Below are 22,762 nucleotides of genomic sequence, written 5' to 3' on the forward strand. Positions count from 1 at the left end.
AGAATGGATCCAGGAATGACTTTGCACAGCTGTGAGGATAATGAGGGGTAGCTGGAAGATGCTGAGATTCTTTGGGAAGACTGAGGAGGCAGTGGGTTTGGGGGAGCCCATCTCTAGATAACACCAAACAGGGACCCAGAAAAGACAGTGGAAGGATATTACGACTATCTTTTGGACTTGGAATGCTTGGAATTGGTTGTTTATAAAATTGTGTTCTTACTGGCATGCCCTTCCAAACGGAGTGAGTCATTTTGGCAGAGTTGCATTTCCCCCATTGCTAAAGGTGTCCTTTCCTACATAATGCTCCTTAACATAAATATGAATTTCTTTATTTTTTAATTTTTAAGATTTTTATTTTTTGTTTATAGTTGATTTCAATTTCTGCTATACAGTAAAGTGATTCAGTCACGCACATACGCACACATATACATTCTTTTTCTCACATTATCCTCCGTCATGTTCCATCACAAGTGACTAGATATAGTTCCCTGTGCTATACAGTAGGATCTCATTGCTTATCTACTCCAAATGCAACAGTTTGCATCTACTAACCCCAAACTCCCAGTCCATCTCACTCCCTCCCCCTCCCCCTTGGCAACCACAAGTCTGTTCTCTAAGACCATGAGTTTGTTTCTTTTCTATAGATAGGTTAGTTTGTGTCATATACTAGATTCCAGATATAAGTGATATGGTATTTGCATTTCTCTTTCGGACTTACTTCACTTAGTATGAGAGTCTCTAATTCCATCCATGTTGCTACAAATGGTATTACTTTGTTCTTTTTATGGCTGAGTAATATTCCATTGTTTATATATACCATATCTCTTAATCCATTCTTCTGTCTATGGACATCTAGATTGTTTCCATGTCTTGGATATTGTGAATAGTGCTGCAATGAACATAACAGGTGCATGTCTCTTTTTGAATGAAAGTTTTGCCCAGATATATGCCCAGAAGTGGGCATATGGTAGTTCTATATTTAGTTTTCTGAAGTATCTCCATACTATTTTCCACAGTGGTTGTACCAGTTTACATTCCCACCAGCAGTGTAGGAGAGTACCCTTTTCTCCACACACTCTCCAGTATTTGTTATTGGTTGACTTGTTAATGATGGCCATCCTTACTCATGTGAGGCAGTACCTCACTGTAGTTTTGATTTGCATTTCTCTAATGATTAGTGATGTTGAACATTTTTTTATGTTGACCATATATATATCTTCTTTTGGCTATCTGTATATCTTCTTTGGAGAAATGTCTCTTCTGGTCTTCTGCCCATTTTTCAATTGGGTTGTTGGCTTTTTTGCTGTTGAGTTGTATAAGTTGTTTGTATAGTTTAGAGATTAAGCCCTTATTGGTTGCATCACGTGTAACTCTTTTCTCCCATTTCATAGGTTGCCTTTTTTTTTTTTTTTTTTTTTGCCATGCAAAAGTTTGTCAGTTTGATTAGGCCACATTGGTTTATTCTTGCTTTTATTTCTGTTTCCTTGGGAGACTGACCTAGAGAAAACATTTGTAAGGTTGATGTCAGAGAATGTTTTGCCTATGTTTTCTTCTAGGAGTTTTATAGTATCTTGTCTTATGTTTAAGTCGTTAAGCTATTTTGAGTTTATTTTTGTGCATGGTATGAGGGTATATTCTCGTTTCAGTGATTTACACACAGCTATCTAGTTTTTCCAGCACCTCTTGCTGAAGAGACTTTTTCCCATTTTATATTCTTGCCTCCTTTGTCAAAGATTAATTGACCATAGGTGTCTGGGTTTATTTCTGGGTTCTCTATTCTGTTCCATTGGTCTGTCTGTCTGTTTTTGTTCCAGTACCACACTGTCTTGATTACTGTAGCTTGGTAATATTGCCTAAAGTCGGGGACAGTTATGCCTTACGCTTTTTTTTTTTTTCCTTCAGGATTGCTTTGGCAATTCTGGGTCTTTTATGGTTCCATATAAATTTTTGGATTGTTTGTTCTAGTTCTGTGAAAAATGTCATGGGTAATTTGGTAGGGATTGCATTGAATCTATAGATTTCTTTAGGTAGCATGGCCATTTTAACCATGTTATCTCTTCCAATCCAGGAGCATGGAATATCTTTCCATTTCTTTGAATCCTCTTTAATTTCCTTGATTAATGTTTCATAGTTCTCAGCATATAATTCTTCAACCTCCTTAGTCAGGTTTAGTCCTAGGTATTTAAATATTTTCGATGTGACTTTAAAAGGTATTGCATTTTTATATTCCTTTTCTAATATTTTATTGTTAGTATACAGAATTGCAACTGATTTCTGAATATTAATGTTGTATCCTGCTACTTTGCTGAATTCATTGATCAGTTCAAATAGTTTTTGTGTAGAATCCTTAGTTTTCTATATATTAATATCATGTCATCTGCATAGAGTAAAACTCTTTCCTTCCAATTTGGATACCTTTCATTGATTTTGTTTGTCTTATTGCTATGGCTAGGATTTACAATACTATGTTGAATAAAAGTGGTAAGAGTGATCGTCCTTGTCTTGTTCCAGATTTTAGCAGGAAGACTTTCAGCTTTTCTCTGTTGAGTACCGTATTGGTTTTGGGTTAGTCATAAATGGCTTTTATCATGTTAAGCTATGTTCCCTCTATACCCACTTTGGTAAGAATTTTTATCATGAATGGAAGTTGGACTTTGTCAAATGCTTTTTCTGCATCTATTGAGATGCTCATGTGGTTTTTGACTTTTCTTTTGTTAATGTGGTGTATGATGTTGATTGATTTGCATATGTTGAACCATCCTTGTGAACCAGGGATGAATCCCACTTGGTCATGTTGTATGATCTTTTTCATATGTTGCTGTATTCAGTTGGCTAAAATTTTGTTGAGAATTTTTGCATCAATATTCATCAAAGATATTGGCCTATAATTTTCTTTTTTGGTAGTATCTTTGGTTTTGGTATTAGGGTGTTGGTCGCTTCATAGAATGTCTTTGGGAGTGTTTCTTCTTCTTCAGTGTTTTGGAAAAGTTTAAGAAGAATGGGTATAAGTTCTTCTTTGTCTGTCTGGTAGAATTTGCCTGAGAAGCCATCTAGTCCTGGACTTTTGTTTATAGGGAGTGTTTTTATTACATATTCAATTTCATTTCTAGTGATCGGTCTGTTCAATTGCTCTGTTTATTCTTGATTCAGTTTCAGTGGGCTGTATGTCTCTAGAAATTTGTCCATTTCTTCTAGGTTGTCAAATTTGTTGGCATATAATTGTTCATAGTATTCGCTTATGGTTTATTTGAATATCTGCAGTATCTGTTGAGATTTCTCCTTTTTCATTTCTTATTTTGTTTATTTGGTTTCTTTCTCTCCTCTCCTTGGTGAGTCTGGCCAGAGGTTTGTCAATTTTGTTTATGCTTTCAAATAACCAGCTCTTGGTTTTATTCATGTTTTCTATTGTGTTTTGAATCTATTTTAATTGTTTTCCTCTCTGATCTTTATGATTTCCTTCCTTCTGCTGACTTATGGTTTTGTTTGTTCTTTTTCCAATTCCTTTAGATGGTGGGTTAAGTTGTTGATTTGAGATTTTCTTTTCTGAGGAAGGCCCTTTTTGCTATGAACTTTCTGTAAGAACTGCTTTTGTGGCATCCCATAGATTTTGAATGGTTGTGTTTTCATTTTCATTGCCTCAAGGTATTTTTTAATTTTCCTTTTGACTTCCTCATTGACCCATTGGATTTTTAGTACTATGTTGTTTAGTGTCCATGTAGTCAGTTTTTTTTTCCCTCATTTCTTGTGGTTGATTTCTAGTTTAATGCTATTTTGGTCAGAGAAGATACTTGAAATAATTTCTATACTCTTAAATTTGTTGAGGTTAGTTATGTGCCCCAATATGTGGTCAGTCCTTAAGAATTTTCCCATGTGCACTTTAAAAGACTGTATATTCTGATTTTTTTTGGATGTTGTATCCTGAAAAAATCAATGAAGTCTAACTTTTCTATTGTGTCCTTTAGGATCTCTGTTGCCTTATTGATTGTATAGAGGATCTGTCCATTGAAGTGAGTGAGGCATCAAAGTCTCCTACTATTATTGTATTCCCATCAATTTCTCCTCTTATGTCCATTGGTATTTGTTGCATGTATCTGGGTGCTCCTATATTAGAGGCATATATAATGATGATTGTAATATCCTCTTCTTCAATGGATCCTTTTATCATTAAATAGTGTCCTTCTTTGTCTTTCTTATGGCCTTTGTTTTAAAGTCTTTTTTTATGATATGAGTATTTCAACTCCTGCTTTCCTGTCTTTTCCATTCGCATGAAATTTTTTTCCATCCCCTTACTTCAATTTATATGTGTCCTTTGCCCTAAGGTGAGTCTCTTGTAGACAGCATATTGTAGGTTCTTTTTTTTTTTTATCCAATCTGCCACTCTGCCTTTCGATTAGAGCATTCAGACCATTGACATTTAAGGTAATTATTGATAAATATGTATTTATTGTCATTTTAAAAGTTGTTTTCCAGTTGATTCTATATTTCTCCTTTGTTTGTTTGTTTGTTTTTTTTTTTGGTTGGATGGTTTCCTTTTATTTTATGCTTGTGTCCTCTTCTTTTTAGTTTTTGTGAATACAATGTTTGATTTTGATTTGTGGTTGCCCTGTTTTTCAAGTATGCTAATCCTTTCCTGTATCTGCCTGCTTTAGCCTGATAGTTGCATAGGCTCAAACACATTATAAAAAAAGAAAAAACTCTAGATTTTCTTTTTCTTTTTTTGTCTTTTGTCTTTTTAGGGCCACATCCACAGCATATGGAGAGGTTTCCAGGCCAGTGGTTGAATTGCCAGCCTACACCACAGCCACAGCAATGCAGGATCCGAGCTGCATCTGAGACCTACACCATAGCTCACAGCAACGCCAGATCCTTAACCCAGTGAGTGAGGCCAGGGATCAAACCTGCACATCCTCATGGATACTAGTTAGGTTTGTTAACCACCAAGCCACAACAGGAACACCAAAGAGTATGGATTTTCTTACTTTCCTTCCCCACATTCTGTGATTTTGAAGTCCTTTTTTAACGAGTACATGTCTTTTTGCTGTTCCTTGTGTTTATCATTGCTTTTACAGTAGTTTTGAGGGTTTTTTTTTCCTTTTAGATCTGTATACATGCTTATTTAAGTGATTGCTTTCCAATTGTGATTTCCTCCACCTCATTTCTTCTTAATTCTTTTTTATTTAGAGGAGCCCTTTCAATATTTCTTTTAGAATGGGTTTAATATTGCTGTACTCTTTAGTTTTGGGGTTTTTTTTTGGAGAAATTCTTTATTTCTCCTTCTATTTTAAATGATATCCTTGCTGGGTAGAGTATTCTAGATTGCAAATTTTTCCCTTTTAGAATTTTGAATATATCTTGCCACTCTCTTTTGGCTTGTAGTGTTTCTGTAGAGAAATCATCTGATAGCTTTATGGGGTTTCCCCTTATAATTAACTATTTGTTTTTCTCTTGCTCCGTTTAGAATCCTCTTGTTAACTTTTGCCATTTTTATTATAATATGTCTTGGTGTGGACCTGTTTGGGTTCAATTTGTTTAGGGCCCTCTGTGCTTCCTGTATCTTGATATCTGTTTCCTTTAGTTTTGGAAAGTTTTCAGCCATAATTTCTTCAAATATATTTTCAATCCCTTTTTCTTTTTCTTTTCCTTCTGGAATCCCTGTTATGCATAGATTGGCCCACTTTATATTATCCCATAAATCTTTTATTTGCTTTCATATTTTTTTTATTTGGTTTTCTGTCTGCTGTCCTGATTGGGTTATTTACATTATTCTATCTTCCAAGTCACTAATTTCTTCCTCTGCATGATTCATTCTTTTCTTCAGTGCCTTTAACTAAGTTTGCATCTCTGCAAATAAATTTTCCAATTTTTCTTGGATCCTTTCTAGTTCCTTTATAAAGTAGTCTGAATTACTGTTTATATCTGCTCTTAATCCCTTCATATTCATTCTTAATTCCTTCAATATTTTCACTATCTCCTTTTTGAACTCATTTTCTATTAGACTTCAGAGGTGTGTTTCATTGTTTGGTGCTTCAAGTGTATTCTCCTCTTCTTTCAACCAGGAATGGTTCCTGAGCTTCTTCATTTTGCTTATATTTTTCTTATTCTCCAGTGCCCAAGTTTCAATACCCAGCCCCTACCTGGGAGTCTCAGGCTGTGGTGTCTGGGGGCAGTAGTACAGTAGTACAGTAGTACAGTACAGTAGTACAGTAGTACAGTAGTAGTACAGTAGTACAGTAGTACAGATGGTCTATAAGGTTCTCTCTGCTTTGCCCTCCTCAGTCCAGCTGCTGTGTTTTTCTCTGAGACTTTGAGGTTCCTCCATCTCTGCTGATTTTCTGATCAGTTAGGTGGCTTCCCAGGGTGTGGTTTCCTTTCCTTTTTCACAGCTCCCCCTCAGGAGTGCTAGTCTTGTCCTGATTCCTTTTCTCTCTCTCCCTCTCTTTTTCCCCCTTTTGTTCTATCCAGTTATATGGAGCATTTCTTTCCCTTTTTGGAGGTTTAAGGTCTTCTGCCAGCATTCAGTAGATGTTCTGTGAGAATTGTTCTACATGGTAGATGGGTTTTTTTTTTTTTTTTGATGTGTTTGTGGGAGAAGTTGAGTGCCATGTCTACTCCTCTGCCATCTTGATGCTTCCTCAATATGCATTTCTTTAAACATATTTTAGAAATTAGACTTTTAATTCTTCTTTACTGGCCTCCCTTCCAGTTGGCCCATCTCTAACCTCCTTTTGTCTTGCTATGTCCTAACACATGGGTTCTTTGATTTTTCCATGTCTGCTTACCTACTCTGGCTCTACTGTGAGGTTGGTGTCAAGTTACTGCACAGCAGTGGGACCTTATTTTATATTCATCTTATAATCTCCAAAGAGCAGAACATAACACAGGCACATACAAGTGTCTGTTAAAAATGTTTTGTTGGGGAATTTTGATAACCTGACTGTGTAAATTGTGTTTAGATTCTTCTAATTTCAACTCAATCTTTTCTCAACTTTTCATACATCTCTTACAAGTTTTAAGAAAAAGATGCTGGTATTTAACTTACCAATTTCTTTTTTAAAAATAGACCTTCCCTTTTTTTCTAAAAGCAGAAGTGTTCCAACCACTAACTCACTGAATCCTCTCACCCTCATCACTCAGGGGATCTTCGCTTATAAGTTAGTCATGGTTGAGCTCAAGGGCTGTTCATTTGATTAAATATGTGACATATTTTGTGTCAGATACAACTATTCAACAGACTTTCATCCACTGTGTCTTCTGCCGCAGATCAGCCAGCCCCTCATAACCACCATCTGAGAACCTTTGTAATAATTACCATCTGCTGATCTTTTCCATTCATTACATACAGTACAGTATTTGGAAATGGTAGTTCACATTTTAGAGAAGAAATAGAAAGTTTTTTTCCCTCTTCCATTCTCTATACTTGGTGTTCCCAAAGGGTTATCCCACCACTGATTATCAAGCTTACTAATGGGAAACCACAGCAGTGCCTTTCAGTTACACACTTTCATCATCAGCCCCATGTCTAATGAATTTACTTGAATATGTACACTATTGCTCTCAAGAGGAATATAATGGGCTTGCTTAAAAATAACCACCCTTTCCCCATGCTGTGCTTGTTCATTCTCAGTAAACATTCTACATTAGAAAAGATTGTCTTGCTCTTGTGATTGCATGAGGAAATAATTGGCAAACATTGCATATTGATTATGGTCAAGAAAAAAGTGTTAGCTTTTTCTTATCTACTTACTATCTAGATAGGCATTGAATTGAAAAAATTAATGGTAAGATTTCTGCGCTGTTTATTGATAAACTGGACCTTTGTTAATACGAATATTCTTAGAATTTTTTGTCTGAGATAAATTTCTTGATAGATTTATGTCATGGAATCACAGAATCTTAGAAGTAAACTTATAACCCCCCTAATCCAATCCCTTCAATTTTGAGAAAGAGTTAACATAAGACTAAATTATCTTAATAACATATTATACTTCCTTTACTTTTGAAAATTAAAAAGTATATAAACTTGTAATTTTGGAATATAGATTTACAAAAGTTTCTATATGCCCAAACACAATTTACACAATTTCCCCCATTATTAGTATCTTAAATTAGTATTGGTACATCTAGCACAATTAATGAACCAATATTGATATGTTACTATTTACTAAAGTCAATACTTCGATCAGATTTCCTTAGTTTTTAATCTAATGACTGTCCTTTTCCTGTTCCAAGATCCTATTCAGGACACCATGTTATACTTAGTCAGGTCTCCTGAGGCTCTTTTTTAATTGTGCCAGTTTCTCAGGCTTTTCTTGTTTTTGATAGCTTGATTGTTTTGAGAGTACTGGTCAGGTATTTTGTAGAATACCCTTCCAATGGGATTTGTCTAATGTTTTCCTTACGATTAGGTCTGAGTTATGAACTTTGAGGAAGGCACAGAGGTAAATTGCCATTTTCAACATAACTAAACACTGGTGTTGACCTTGACCACCTGGCTCTGGTAGTGGTTGTAAGGTTTCTCCACTAGAGCTACTCATTTTCCCCTTTCTATACCATTCTTTTTGTAGGGTACAAAGAAGGAATTGGGAGCTTTGTGTACCTTCTTTGAGGGTGAATTCTCTGCGTAGATTATTTGAAATTGTTCTGCATGGGAGATTTATCTCTTTTCCCCCATTTTTTGATTAATTCAGTCACTTTATGTCATATGAACTCATGAACATTTAGTTCGTACTTTGAGGTACGAACTTAATTCTTTTTTTTGTTAGCTAAATTTTTCTAGCTTTGACCATTGGGTGCTCTTTTGGTTGACTCCTATCTTCTTGAGAGAATCCCATCACTGTGGGTTTGGTATTTTGTTTTTTGAGGGTTTTTTTTTTTTTTTTGTGGTTGCTGATTTGGTTTAGCATTTTCTAACTTCCTGGCACTATAACACGCTCCAAGCTCATCTTGAATGTTTCCTCCCACAGATCTGGAATCAGGCATTTCTCAATCTTTGCTTCCTTTATTGGAGAATGATATTCAAAACCAAGGTCTGGATGCCAGTTTTGCTTGTTGCTACTGGAGTGTTGCTGCTTGTAGGCACTCTCAGCTAACAGAGCAGGGAATATAGGTGAGCATACTCATTCATGTATATATGCATATTTATAGATATTTCTATATGTCACCAAGTGCATCTTAACTGTATAAAACATAAGTTCATATGATGTCTTCAATTCTAGTACATTACCTCATGGATCATTGCAAATGGCTTCCCATGCCTGTAACCTTTCACTCCAACAGTGAAATACCTGGCTTGCATCATATGCTTCCACTTACTTAATTATTCAATTCCTTGTATACTGATTTTAGAATTCTTTACCTGTATTCCTGGGGGAAAAAACTTTATTGACTGTAGAATAGTGCTCCAGTGCAGTTCCTTCTGCCTTTAGTCTTATAGATGCCCCTTATTTCCATAATCATATAAGTGACTCTTCCCTTTAGTGAAGGTATTTTGTATATTTGTGGTAATAGTTAGATTCTTTTATTATAGTCTGCTTTCCATTCTGTGATCCTCTGACTCTTAAATGATTTCTTTTTAACTTGCATATAATAAGGTTCACTCTCTGTACTGTAAAAATCTATGGGTTTTCACAAACATATAGTGTCATGCAGTTACCATTACAGTATCATACAGAGTAGTTTAATTGCCCCCCCAAATATCCTGTGCTTCACTTAGTCAATCTCCCCCAAACTATGCATTACTCAATCTGAAAAACAGTGATGTTTGTCATCTCTATAGTTTAGTCTTTTCCAGAATGTCATGTAAATGGAATGATGGAGATTGGCCTTTTCAGACTGGTTTCTTTCACTTAGCAATATACATTTAATACTCATCCATGTCTTTGCATACTTTTTTTTTTCCCATTGTACAGCAAGGGGGTCAGGTTATCCCTACATGTATACATTACAATTACATTTTTCCCCCAGCCTTTCTTCTGTTGCAACATGAGTATCTAGACAAAGTTCTCAATGCTACTCAGCAGGATCTCCTTGTCAATCTATTCTAAGTTGTATCTGATAAGCCCAAGCTCCCGATCCCTCACACTCCCTCCCCCTCCCCCTCCCATCAGGCAGCCACAAGTCTCTTCTCCAAGTTCATGATTTTCTTTTCTAAGGAGATGTTCATTTGTGCTGGATATTAGATTCCAGTTATAAGTGATATCATATGGTATTTATCTTTGTCTTTCTGGCTCATTTCACTCAGGATGAGATTCTCTAGCTCCATCCATGTTGCTGCAAATGGCATTATGTCATTCTTTTTTATGGCAAAGTAGTATTCCATTGTGTATATATACCACTTCTTCCGAATCCAATCCTCTGTCGATGGACATTTGGGTTGTTTCCATGTCCTGGCTATTGTGAATAGTGCTGCAATGAACATGCGAGTACGCATGTCTCTTTTAAGTAGAGTTTTGTCCGGATAGATGCCCAAGAGTGGCATTGTGGGGTCATACGGAAGTTCTATGTATAGATTTCTAAGGTATCTCCAAACTGTTCTCCATAGTGGCTGTACCAGTTTACATTCCCACCAACAGTGTAGGAGGGTTCCCTTTTCTCCACAGCCCCTCCAGCACTTGTTCTTTGTGGATTTATTAATGATGGCCATTCTGACTGGTGTGAGGTGATATCTCATGGTAGTTTTGATTTGCATTTCTCTTATAACCAGCGATGTTGAGCATTTTTTCATGTGTCTACTGGCCATCTGTATATCTTCTTTGGAGAACTGTCTATTCAGGTCTTTTGCCCATTTTTCCATTGATTGATCGGCTTTTTTGCTGCTGGGTTGTATAAGTTGTTTATATATTCTAGAGATTAAACCCTTGTCCATTGCATCATTTGAAACTATTTTCTCCCATTCTGTAAGTTGTCTTTTTGGTTTCTTTTGGGTTTCCTTTGCTGTGCAAAAGCTTCTCAGTTTGATGAGGTCCCATGGGTTTATTTTTGCTCTAATTTCGGTTGCTTTGGGAGACTGACCTGAGAAAATATTCATGATGTTGATGTCCGAGAGTGTTTTGCCTATGTTTTCTTCTAGGAGTTTGATGGTGTCCTGTCATATATTTAAGTCTTTCAGCCATTTTGAGTTTAGTTTTGTGCATGGTGTGAGGGTGTGTTCTAGTTTCATTGCTTTGCATGCAGCTGTCCAGGTTTCCCAGCAATGCTTGCTGAATGGACTTTCTTTTTCCCATTTGATGGTCTTGCCTCCCTTGTCAAAGATTAATTGACCATAGGTATCAGGGTTTATTTCCGGATTCTCTATTCTGTTCCATTGGTCTGTCTGTCTGTTTTGATACCAGTACCACACTGTTTTGATGACTGTGGCTTTGTAGTATTTCTTGAAGTCTGGGAGAGTTATGCCTCCTGCTTGGTTTTTGTTTCTCAGGATTGCTTTGGTGATTCTGGGTCTCTTGTGGTTCCATATAAATGTTTGGATTGTTTGTTCTAGTTCTGTGAAAAATGTCCTGGGTAATTTGATAGGGATTGCATTGAATCTGTAGATTGCTTTGGGTAGTATGGCCATTTTTACAATATTGATTTTCCCAATCCAGGAACATGGAATATCTTTCCATTTCTTTACATCTTCTTTGATTTCTTTGATTAAAGTTTCATAGTTCTCGGCATAGAGGTCCTTTACCTCCTTGGTCAGGTGTATTCTGAGGTATTTGATTTTGTGAGGTGCCATTTTAAAAGATATCGTATTTTTGTATTCCTTTTCTAATATTTCATTGCTGGTATACAGAAATGCAACTGACTTCTGAATGTTAATCTTATATCCTGCTACTTTGCTGAATTTATTAATCAGTTCAGGTAGTTTTGGGGTTGAGTCCTTAGGGTTTTCTATGTATAGTATCATGTCGTCTGCATACAGTGATAGTTTGATCTCTTCTCTTCCTATATGGATGCCTTTTATTTCTTTGGTTTGTCTAATTGCTGTGGCTAGGACTTCCAAAACGATGTTGAAGAGCAGTGGTGAGAGTGGGCATCCCTGTCTTGTTCCAGATTTGAGTGAGAAGGCTTTCGGTTTTTCCCCATTGAGGATTATATTTGCTGTGGGTTTATCATAAATGGCTTTGACTATATTCAGGAATGTTCCCTCTATACCCACTTTGGCGAGGGTCTTGATCATGAATGGATGTTGGACTTTGTCAAATGCTTTTTCTGCGTCTATTGAGATGATCATATGATTTTTGACTTTTCTTTTGTTAATGTGGTGTATGATGCTGATTGATTTGCGTATGTTTGGTTTTTGTTTTTTTTTTTGTCTTTTTGCTATTTCTTGGGCCGCTCCCGCAGCATATGGAGATTCCCAGGCTAGGGGTCCAATCGGAGCTGTAGCCATCGGCCTACACCAGAGCCACAGCAACGCGGGATCCGAGCCACGTCTGCAACCTACACCACAGCTCACGGCAACGCCGGATTGTTAACCCACTGAGCAAGGGCAGGGACTGAACCCGCAACCTCATGGTTCCTAGTCGGATTCGTTAACCACTGCGCCACGACGGGAACTCCGATTTGGGTATGTTGAACCATCCTTGTGAACCTGGGATGAACCCAACCTGGTCATGGTGTATAATTTTTTTGATATGTTGTTGGATTCGATTGGCTAAGGTTTTGTTGAGAATTTTTGCATCTATATTCATCAATGATATTGGGCGATAGTTTTCTTTTTTGGTGGTATCTCTGTCTGGTTTTGGAATGAGGGTGATGGTGGCATCATAGAATGTCTTTGGGAGTATTCCTTCTTCTTCAACCTTTTGAAAGAGTTTAAGGAGGATGGGCACCAATTCCTCTTTATATGTTTGATAGAATTCACCTGTGAAGCCATCTGGTCCTGGACTTTTATTTGTAGGGAGTGATTTTATGACCTCTTCCATTTCATTTCTAGTGATTGTTCTGTTCAGTTGGTCTGTTTCTACTTGATTCAGTTTTGGCAGGCTGTAAGATTCTAGAAAATTGTCCATTTCTTCCAGATTGTCAAACTTGTTGCCATACAGTTGTTCATAGTATTCTCTTATGGTTTTTTGTATTTCTGCTGTATCCGTTGTGATTTCTCCTTTTTCATTTATAATTGTGGTTATCTGGGTTCTTTCTCTCCTCTTTTTAGTGAGTCTGGCCAGGGGTTTGTCACTTTTGCTTACCTTTTCAAAGAACCAGCTCTTAGTTTTATGAATTTTCTCTATTGTTTTTTGAGTCTCTATTTTATTGATTTCTTCTTTGATCTTTATAATTTCCTTCCTTCTGCTGACTTTAGGACTTTTTTGTTCTTCTTTTTCTAATTCATTTAGGTGGAGGGTTAAGTTGTCAATTTGGGATCTTTCTTCTTTTTTGAGAAAGGCCTGTATTGCTATAAATTTCCCTCTGAGCACTGCTTTCACAGCATCCCATAGATTTTGAGCGGTTGTGTCTTCATTATCATTTGTTTCAAGGTAGTTTTTAATTTCCTTCTTGATTTCCTCTTTGACCCATTGTTTTTTTAGTAGCATGTTGTTTAGTCTCCATGCAGTAGGTTTCTTCTCTTTCCTTTTCCCATGGTTGATTTCTAATTTCATGGCATTGTGGTCAGAGAAGATACTTGAGATAATTTCTATGCTCCTAAATTTATTGAGATTAGCTTTGTGTCCCAATATGGGGTCGATTCTTGAGAATGTTCCATGAGCATTTGAGAAGAATGTGTATTCTGCTTTTTTTGGATGTAGTGTCCTGAAGATATCAGTTAAGTCTAACTTTTCTATTGTTTCCTTTAGGATCTCTGTTGCTTTATTGGTTTTCTGCCTAGAGGATCTGTCCATTGATGTGAGGGGGGGTATTACGGTCTCCTACTATGATTGTATTCTCATCAATATCTCCCTTTATGTCTGTTAATATTTGTTGTATGTATCTGGGTGCTCCTGTATTTGGGGCATATATGTTGACAATAGTCACATCCTCTCCTTGGATGGATCCCTTAATCATTAAGTAGTGTCCTTCTTTGTCTTTCTTTATGTCTTTCGTTTTAAAGTCTATTTTGTCTGATATGAGCGTTGCGACTCCTGCTTTTCTGTCATGTCTATTGGCGTGAACTATTTTTCCCCACCCTTTCACTTTCAATCTATATGTATCTTTTGTCCTAAGGTGAGTTTCTTGTAGGCAGCATATTGAAGGTTTTTGCCTTTTTATCCACTCAGCCACTCTGTGTCTTTTGATTGGGGCATTCAGTCCATTGACATTTAAGGTGATAATTGATAGATGATTATTTATTGCCATTTTGAACCTCGTGTTCCAGTTATTCTATGGTTCTCCATTCTTCCTTTCTTTTTTTTTTTTTTTTTGGGTTGGATGGTCTCCTGTTATTATCTGCTTGAGTGTATTTTTTTTTCATTTTTGTGAATGCAATATTGGTTTCGGCTTGTGGTTGCCCTGTTTTTTAAGTATGCTAACCCTTCCCATAATTGTGTGTTTTAGCCTGATGGTCCTGTAAGTTCAAACACTTCATTACTATATTAAAATTAAGAAGAGAAACATACAAACAAACAAAAAGGGTTATTTACTTCCTAACATCCCTTGCCCACATTTTATGGTTTGATGACTCTTTTTTCTTTTTTTCTTTTTAATTTTATTTTGTTTGAGGCCTGTTCATGATTAAGTCTGTTATGCTGGCTTATTTGAGTGACTGCTCTCTGATTGCGGTTTCCCTCAGTCCTAGTTCTTCCTCTTCTTCTTTTTTTCTTCTTTTCTTTTTTCTTCCCTTCCTTCCTTTCGTTTTGGTTTAGAGAAGCCCTTTCAATATTCCTTAACATGGGTTTTGTGTTGCAGTATTCTTTAAGTTTTTGTTTGTTGGAAAAAATTTTTATTTCCCTTCTATTTTAAAATGATATTCTTGCTGGATAGAGTATTCTAGGTTGCATATTTTTTCCTTTTGAGCACTTTAAATATCTCTTGCCATTCCCTCCTGGCCTGTAGTGTTTCTGTAGAGAAGTCAGCTGATATCTTATGGGGGTTCCTTGTAGGTAACATTCTGTTTTTCTCTTGCTGCCTTTAGGATCCTCTCTTTATCCCACTAACTTTTGCCATTTTATTATGATGTGTCTTGGCTGTGGGTCTATTTGGGTTCAGTTTGTTTGGGGCCCTCTGTGCTTCTTGTATCTTGAACCCAGCATCCTTTAGATTGGGAATTTCCAGCAATAATTTCTTAATATATTTTTCCAATCCCCTATCTTATTTTTCTACTCCTTCTGGAATTCCTATTATGCGTAGATTGGCCCGCTTTATATTACCATAGGTTTCTTATTGCTTTCCAATTTTTGATTCGGTTTTCTGTCTGTTGACCGATTGAGTGATTTCCATTGTTCTATCTTCCATATCACTGATTCGTTCTATGCATTATTCATTCTGGTTTTATTGCCCTTAGTTCAATTTGCATCTCTGCAAATGATGTTCTAGTTTTTCTTGGCTCCTCCTTATCTTTCTAGTTCCTTTCTGAGGGTATCTGCATTACTGTTCATATCTTCTCTTAATTCCTTCAGTATTTTCACTAGTTCTCTTTTGAACTCCAGGTCTGTCAGACTGCAGAGATCTGTTTCATTGTTGACTGTTTTAGGTGAGTTCTCCTGTTGGTTTGACTGGGGGTGGTTTCTCTGCTTCTTCATCTTGCTTGTTGTTTTCTTTCTCCTGAGGGAGTTGTACTCTCCGTTATCGGGCAGGCAGTGTTTGCCTTGTCACTGCCGTGGAATATTTCCGGAGGGCTGGCGTTGTTGGTCAATCTTTTTTGAGGCAGTGTGGCTTTCTGGAGTGTTGATGGGGCGAATAGTGTTTCTTTGAAGCAAAGGAGGACTTCCTGAGGGCAGACAGGACTGGGAGGTCCACACCACTGGTAGCAGATTTCACTTGGTCATGCAAGCTTGCTCTGGTGTTTTTAGGCTGTGGGGTTCTTGCAGGGGTTGGCGGTGTTGGGCAGCTGTTCCTCAGATTGCAGCCCCCCCGTGGGCTGGAGCGCTATCTGGGTCACTGAGAACCTAAAGGCTCTTCCCTAGGGCAGCCCAACTCAGAAGGATGGCCTGAGAATGTAGGACATCTTTTCACAGTCTGGCCAAGCTTGTTGCAGCTTTCTGGGCTGCAGGGGCTCTTCTAGGGGGCAGGTGGTGCTGCGCAGCTATTCCGTGGCAGTGGGGCACCCCCTAGGGGCTTGGGCGGGTAGCAGGGCCACTGGAAACCCAAGAGGCTCCTCCCCAGGGCAGCCCGACTCAGAAAGACCGTCTGAGATCTTTTCCTGGCTTGGCCAGGCTTGTTGCAGCTTTTCGGGGCTGTAGGGGGTCCTACCTGGAGCTGGCAGTCCTATACAGCTGATCCACTAGGGCACCCCTGGGGGCTTGGGCGGGTAGCAGGGCCGTTGGAAACTGAAAGGCTCCTCCTGGGGCAGCCCGACTCAGAAAAACCATCCGGGAATTAGGCAGATCTATTCACTGCCTGGCTAGGCTTGTTCTAGCTTTTCTGGGCTGCAGGCTTTCTCTTGGGGGCTGGTGGTGTTTGGTGCTGCTCTGCGGAAGTGTAGCCCCTCCAAAGGGCAAGCAGGCCTGTGCAGGGACAGCCCCGCAGTGGTAGGCTTCAGGCAATTGTTGAGGCCAGACCTCCTGATGGCAGGCAGCCCCAGGTTCAGCGAGAGCGTAGGGGGTGGTGGGGGTGGGGGAGGGGATGCAACTGGGAAGCAGCCCTGCTTTCAAGCTAGCTAGTGGGCCTGTAAGCTTGCTGTGGCGTGGGGTTTTATCCATGGGGACCCACCCCTTCTTCTCTCCCCTCCCCAGCACGGGCGCAGACCATGCTCGTTTCCCAGGTTCCCTCTGATGCGGCTTTCCACTTCCCCGCCCCTAGAGTATTGCTCCCTTCCTCTGCGACAGCTTTGTTTTCTAGTCTCCCAGGCAGTCTCTGCCCCCGTCAAATGGTTTCTAGACCTCCCAAGCAGTTTCCGCTCCACCCGACCCCCAACCCTGGGACTAACCTCTGGAGCCGAGGTCTCGGTGCCCAGCCCCCACCCAGGCGTCCCCCAGCCCTTTCTTGGGGATTAACCTTCGGAGGCGAGGTCATGGTGCCCAGCCCCCACCCAGGCATCTCAATTTTTGGTGACTGTGCCCGTAGTTCAGATGGTCCGTTGGGTTCTTGATCGGCTTTTCCGTACTCCAACTTACTGCTAACACTCTTCTCTGCATCTGGAGATTCCTCTGTTTGTTGATCTTCCCCGTGTAGGTGACTTTCCCAGGGTGCGGGATCCCTTTCTCCTCTCCGCAGTTCCCTTTCGGGAGCGCCCGTCCGCTCGGATTCAACCTTCTCTCACTCTCTTCTTTCTCCGTTCTGCCCCGTAAATGTCACGAAACTTCTTGCCATTATTGGAGTTTAGGTTCTTCTGCCAGCGATTGGTTTCTGTTCTGTGTGAGTCATTTATTCTGTAGATGTGCTTTTTTTTGTTGTGTTTGTGGGAGAGGGCGAGCGTGTCCCTCTCCTCCTCTGCCATCTTGTCCTCTCCCTTTGCATGCTTTGATAGCTCATTCCTTCTGACTGCTAAATGGTATTCCATTGTGTTGCTATAGCACAGTTTGTTTACCTAGTTACTTATTAAAGAACATCATGGTTGCTTTCAATTTTGCAGTAATATATAAATAAAGCTGCTATAAAAATTCTTTTGTGATACACTGTGTGTTTGAGGGAAATGGCAGGGAGTAGAGGGCAGTCTTCTCTGTTCAACCTTTCAAGGACCCAGGTTGTTAAAATATCTGCTGTCTTCAATGTATAGCTCTCAATTTCCTTCCTTGTTGTTGACATCCAAGTGGCAATGGGAAAGAGAGAGAAAGTAAAAATTGTGCTATAGATTTTATGGGCAAAGACTGGATATGGTGTGTACATCAATTTCTGCCAATAAATCTTTGGTCAGAACTCAGTTGAATGACCCTATTAATTGAAGGAGGCTGGACTGTGTATCCAGGAAGAGAAAGAAATGGGTTTGGTGAACACATAGCATTGTCTTTGCCTTAATAGTGCAATTTGGTCACCAAATAGCTATTTACTCTTCCTCCTAAACAGAGATCACATTTATACCCAAAGTACACAGTCTAAAGTCCCATCCAGCCACTTCATCCACTCAAAGTCTAGGACCTTAAGCTTTCGTGGTGGTCTGGTTGTGGCCCTTCATAGCGATTTGACTCTAACGACACTGTACAATGATGGTTTAGGGGGAGGAGACCCACAATAAACACTCATCTAAAAAGGGAAGAGTGGAAGACACAGCAGCCGCCAATACCGGCAATGTGGAAACCCCCTGGAGCTGGTATTGTGAAGTTTTTCTACCCTGGCAATAGAGGAGGTCCCTCATTATCCCCTGATTAAATTTTATTTTGCCCTTTGGTAGAAACTCCATGGCCCCTGGATCCATTCTCTAAAGGGTTCTTTCTTTTTCTTCTTCTTCCTTATCCACATCTGAAAGGGGAATTTTTACCCCCTATTAGAAGCTATAAAATTCCCTGAATTTGAGAGATTAAAGGTTCAAGGACTATTTTAAGTCACAAAATGTCAGGGACTTTCTAAGTCCATGCTCATGGTTTCTTTGGTAATAAAATTCTATTAATTCCCTTAAAAATTTGTGATACAGTATTTTCCATTCATTCCATATCCCAGTAGCCTCACAATACATTTGTGAGGTATGATTCTCAAATTTATTTTATTTCTTAGCTTCCTCTCTATCCATCCCCAATCCTATCTCTTGCACCTAAAGGGTAGATCTTTCAAGGATATTAATCTTGAGAGGGAAGGCCATATTCTTAATTTGATTTTATTGTGAGACTGAGTTTTAATGGCCTCTTTGGCTCAAAGGCTCATTTATAATCTTAAATCCTCAAATCTTAAATTGGGTTAAAAAGCAGTTGGTTTTTTTCAGTGTTGGCCAAATGTTTAGAAACCATCCAATTCTGTCCCATGTACATCTTTTCCTTTTCTGCCATGTCATACTCAGCCAAGGTCAGCATCACACACTAATCCATTCATCTTTTCCAACCAACCAATTTCTCCAGAAAGGCCACTTGGGTGGGCACATGGTCCATCATCCATGTTACTACAGTTTCTCCAGATGTTTTCCCCAGAGTAACATTAATTTCTCTTCCTGTGGCATCTGGTATTAGTTTCCTTGCTAAATGCCATACATTTTAGGTTGGTGTTACAGAGGCACCTTGAATAAAAGATAATGATTTTTGTATTAGGATAACTAACACTGCTGTTGATTCTCAATAAGAATCCCAATATAAAAATCCCAATACAAAAAAATGTGACTTAACACATTGAAAGTATCTTCATTGGTCTCATCACATACCAATATGTGTCTTCAGGGAGATCTAGTCCACATAGTCATTTAGAGAACCAGATTGACAGATGCATCTCTATCTTTCATATGTGGCTCACAAAGTCATCTGAAGCATTAAGATCCAGCAAAAAGATGGGAGGAGAGACCTCATTGCTTCTGCCTTCCTTCTCTTGTGATTGATCTTAATTATAATGGCAAGGTAGGGTAAAAAAAATGTGATCTAGTTCTGAATGTATCTGCAAAAGAAAATAGAATAGACTTGCTTAACATAGAGTATTGAGTCTGTCACAATCTCCTTGAATTTCTTTCACCTCAATAAAATCAGGCCATTGATAACCTACCTCATAGAGTGTTGTATGTGACTGCTATAATTTATGTATTCAACAGTTGGGTTCTGGTACATTTTCCCACATTTGAAAAATGAGGATGATCCTACCTGTCCCCTGCCTTCTCACTTTCTCTTCCTTCTTCCTGACCTCACCTTTCTTTATAAAAATAAATTCATCTAGGCCCTTCAAATTAGTGAAGTTAGAATGTGATAATGATGATTTATCATGTACATCATATGATCAGTTGTATTAGATGGTAGCTGATTATATCTCAAATATTCAAATTTGGTTTTGCCACTGTCTTGGTGTCTGTGTTTCTTCCTTTAGCTAAAATCTTGTTGATTTCCACCAAATTAACTAGGTTTCACATGCTTACAGCAACCTTCTGATGTATAAAACACTAGAGATGAAGATCTTTCTAGTCTTGTTCTTAGATTTTTGCATTTTTTTCCTCATCAAAAATCATTAGAGTGCTGGAACACAACCTGTCTATAGTTGAATTCACCAAGACTTTTATTAATGTATAAGCCAAACACTGAAGATAATGATCATACCCAGATCATCACTCCAGATATGTCAGGTAGCTCCCGGTGACAGGCTGCAAGAAATTACTATCTTTTTCCAGGATAGATACCAATATGTCAAACTTGTTAAACTAATGCATCATGATAATCAGTGCTTTTAAAAATACTGAATGCTGCATAATGAAGACACAGAGGCATTGGAAAGTCTCAGCAATGCTTCACCCTAATTGTCATACATCTGAAAGCCTGGGATCCCCCAACAGCTGGGAGCTGCTGCCATGGAAACCTTAATGTTCCATCATCTGAGAGATTAAAAATTGAGTCTATTAATGGCTGCGACAGTAGTTTGCATGTTTCATTAGTAAAAAATGCCATTATCCTAGGGTTCAGGGGAATTGGATTTTTGAGTGATGTTTTTTTTTCTCTATTAAAATTGTCCAAGTGTAATTTGGATGGTATAACATAAAGAAAACAACTGAGGAGGAATTAGAACATTTCAGCAGATCAATTCTTCCTTTTCTCCTTGACCTTCCCCTGCTGGGTGTTTGTTTAAACTGGCACAGGTGGGGGTTGAAGGATGGGCAGAAAATGAGGGAGAAGACAATTTCAGTCTCTGTTCTATTCCAGTGTAGGTTCTTTATGAATCCAAGTCTCCTCTATTTAGGAAGCAGCATAATTAGTGGAGTGTTTGGAAAACTGAGGACACTACCTATTACTGAGTCATAAAATAAATTCAGTGAGTCTCAGCTAGCATTTATGAAAGACGGGATGGAATAGAATAAAAAGTAAAATACTGAGAGGTGTTCTCCATTGTTAGGGTAGATATTATTATTAAAACTCTTTCTGCTGGTTTACCATGTAAAGCTACTTCCTAGTGCTTTTTGTGGTTCTGGGTCAGATGGTGGAATAGGAAGCTTTTGAGCTTACCTCCTCCAGTACACACACCAAATCTACAACTACATATGGCACAACTATCTCTGAGAACAACCTGAAGATGAGGAGAATGGGTTTTCTACAACTAGGGAAATAAAGAAAAAGCCACATTGAGGTAGGAGGGACAGAGGTGCAGTGTAGTCAGAAGGCACATCCCTAGTGTGGTGACCCCCTGAGGATTAAGGGTTCTGAGCCCCCAAGCACAGGGGACCTGCATCAGGAAGATAAGCCTCCATGATGTCTTGTTTTGAGAAGCAGCAGGGCTTATATCTGGGAGAACTAGAGGGCTATTGGAAACTGAAACTCTGCTTTTGAAGGACTGATGCACAGACAGACTTGCTCAGAGTCCCAGCAGAGGCAGAAGATTGACCCAGTACCTGGAAGGAGATTCATTAACCCTAACTTTAGGGTGTATGCCAGAGTGGCTGAGATCTGGTAGAACCTTCTCCAAGAATGGAAGTACTGGCAGACATCATTTTTTTTTCACTCTCTTTTCACCTAGCTGGCCGGGCACTGGTCACTATTTTTGCTACTATACATTGACCTAGCTAATACTGTGCACCCCACTCCAGCATCCCCATGAGGACCAGCCTCACTCAACCCATCCATCCTGCTCCTTCAAAGCATCTCTTGCCATGCTCCACCCAGCAGACAGTCTCAATTAGCACTGGCAACACTCCAAAGTGACTTCCACTCCTGAGGACCAGCCATGCCCAGCCATGCATATCTACAGTGATCTCAGCCCAAGGCCAACTGGAGGGCATATGCAACCCACACAAGGGACACCCCTGGAACACCTGTCTCTAGAGACAGGGGGGGAATTGCATCGCTGGGCTCCACAGTACACCATCTACATATGGACATTAGTAGTAGTTTCCAAATGAAAAAGCAAGACAAAATTTTAGAAAAAGAACTAAATAATATGGAGACAAGCAATTTACTAGATAATTCAAAATACTGGTTATAAACTAGCTGTAGTTTGCTCACCAAACTCAGGAGAAGAATATTTAACTCAGTGAGAATGTCAACAAATAGATAGAAAATATTAAATAAGAACCAATCAGCAGACAGGATTAAGATGGCAGAATAGAAGGGCTGAAGCTCAACTTCTTTCATAAAAACAACAAAATTACAACCAAATGCTGAACAACATTCAGCCAAATGGACTGGAAACTTTCAAAAAGATATCCTCCTCCAGAAGACAAAGAGGTAGGAGGGGTGATTATATGATATCATATTATATGATATGTAAGACATCACGAGGTAGGAGGGGTGATTATATGATATAAGCAACACTGTACCTCCCAGGTGGGAAGCCCACAGACTGGAAAGTAACTGATCACAGACACTCACCTGCAAGAGTGAGAGATCTGAGCTCCACATCCAATCCTCATGCCTGGGGATCTGGCATTGGGAGAAAGAGCTCCCAGAGGCCAGAGGGGCTTGTACTCAGGAGCTTCACGGGACTGGGGGAAATGGAGACCCCATTCTTGAAAGGTGCACACAGACTTTAATGTGCACTGGGTCCCAGGGCAAAGCAAAGTCTCCATAGGAATCTGGGTCAAACCTGACTGCAGTTCTTGGAGGATCTCCTTGGAAAACAGGAGGTAACTGTGGCTCTTTGT

Source organism: Phacochoerus africanus, chromosome 2, assembly GCF_016906955.1.
Source record: "Phacochoerus africanus isolate WHEZ1 chromosome 2, ROS_Pafr_v1, whole genome shotgun sequence".
In the NCBI taxonomy this organism is placed as follows: Eukaryota; Metazoa; Chordata; class Mammalia; order Artiodactyla; family Suidae; genus Phacochoerus; species Phacochoerus africanus.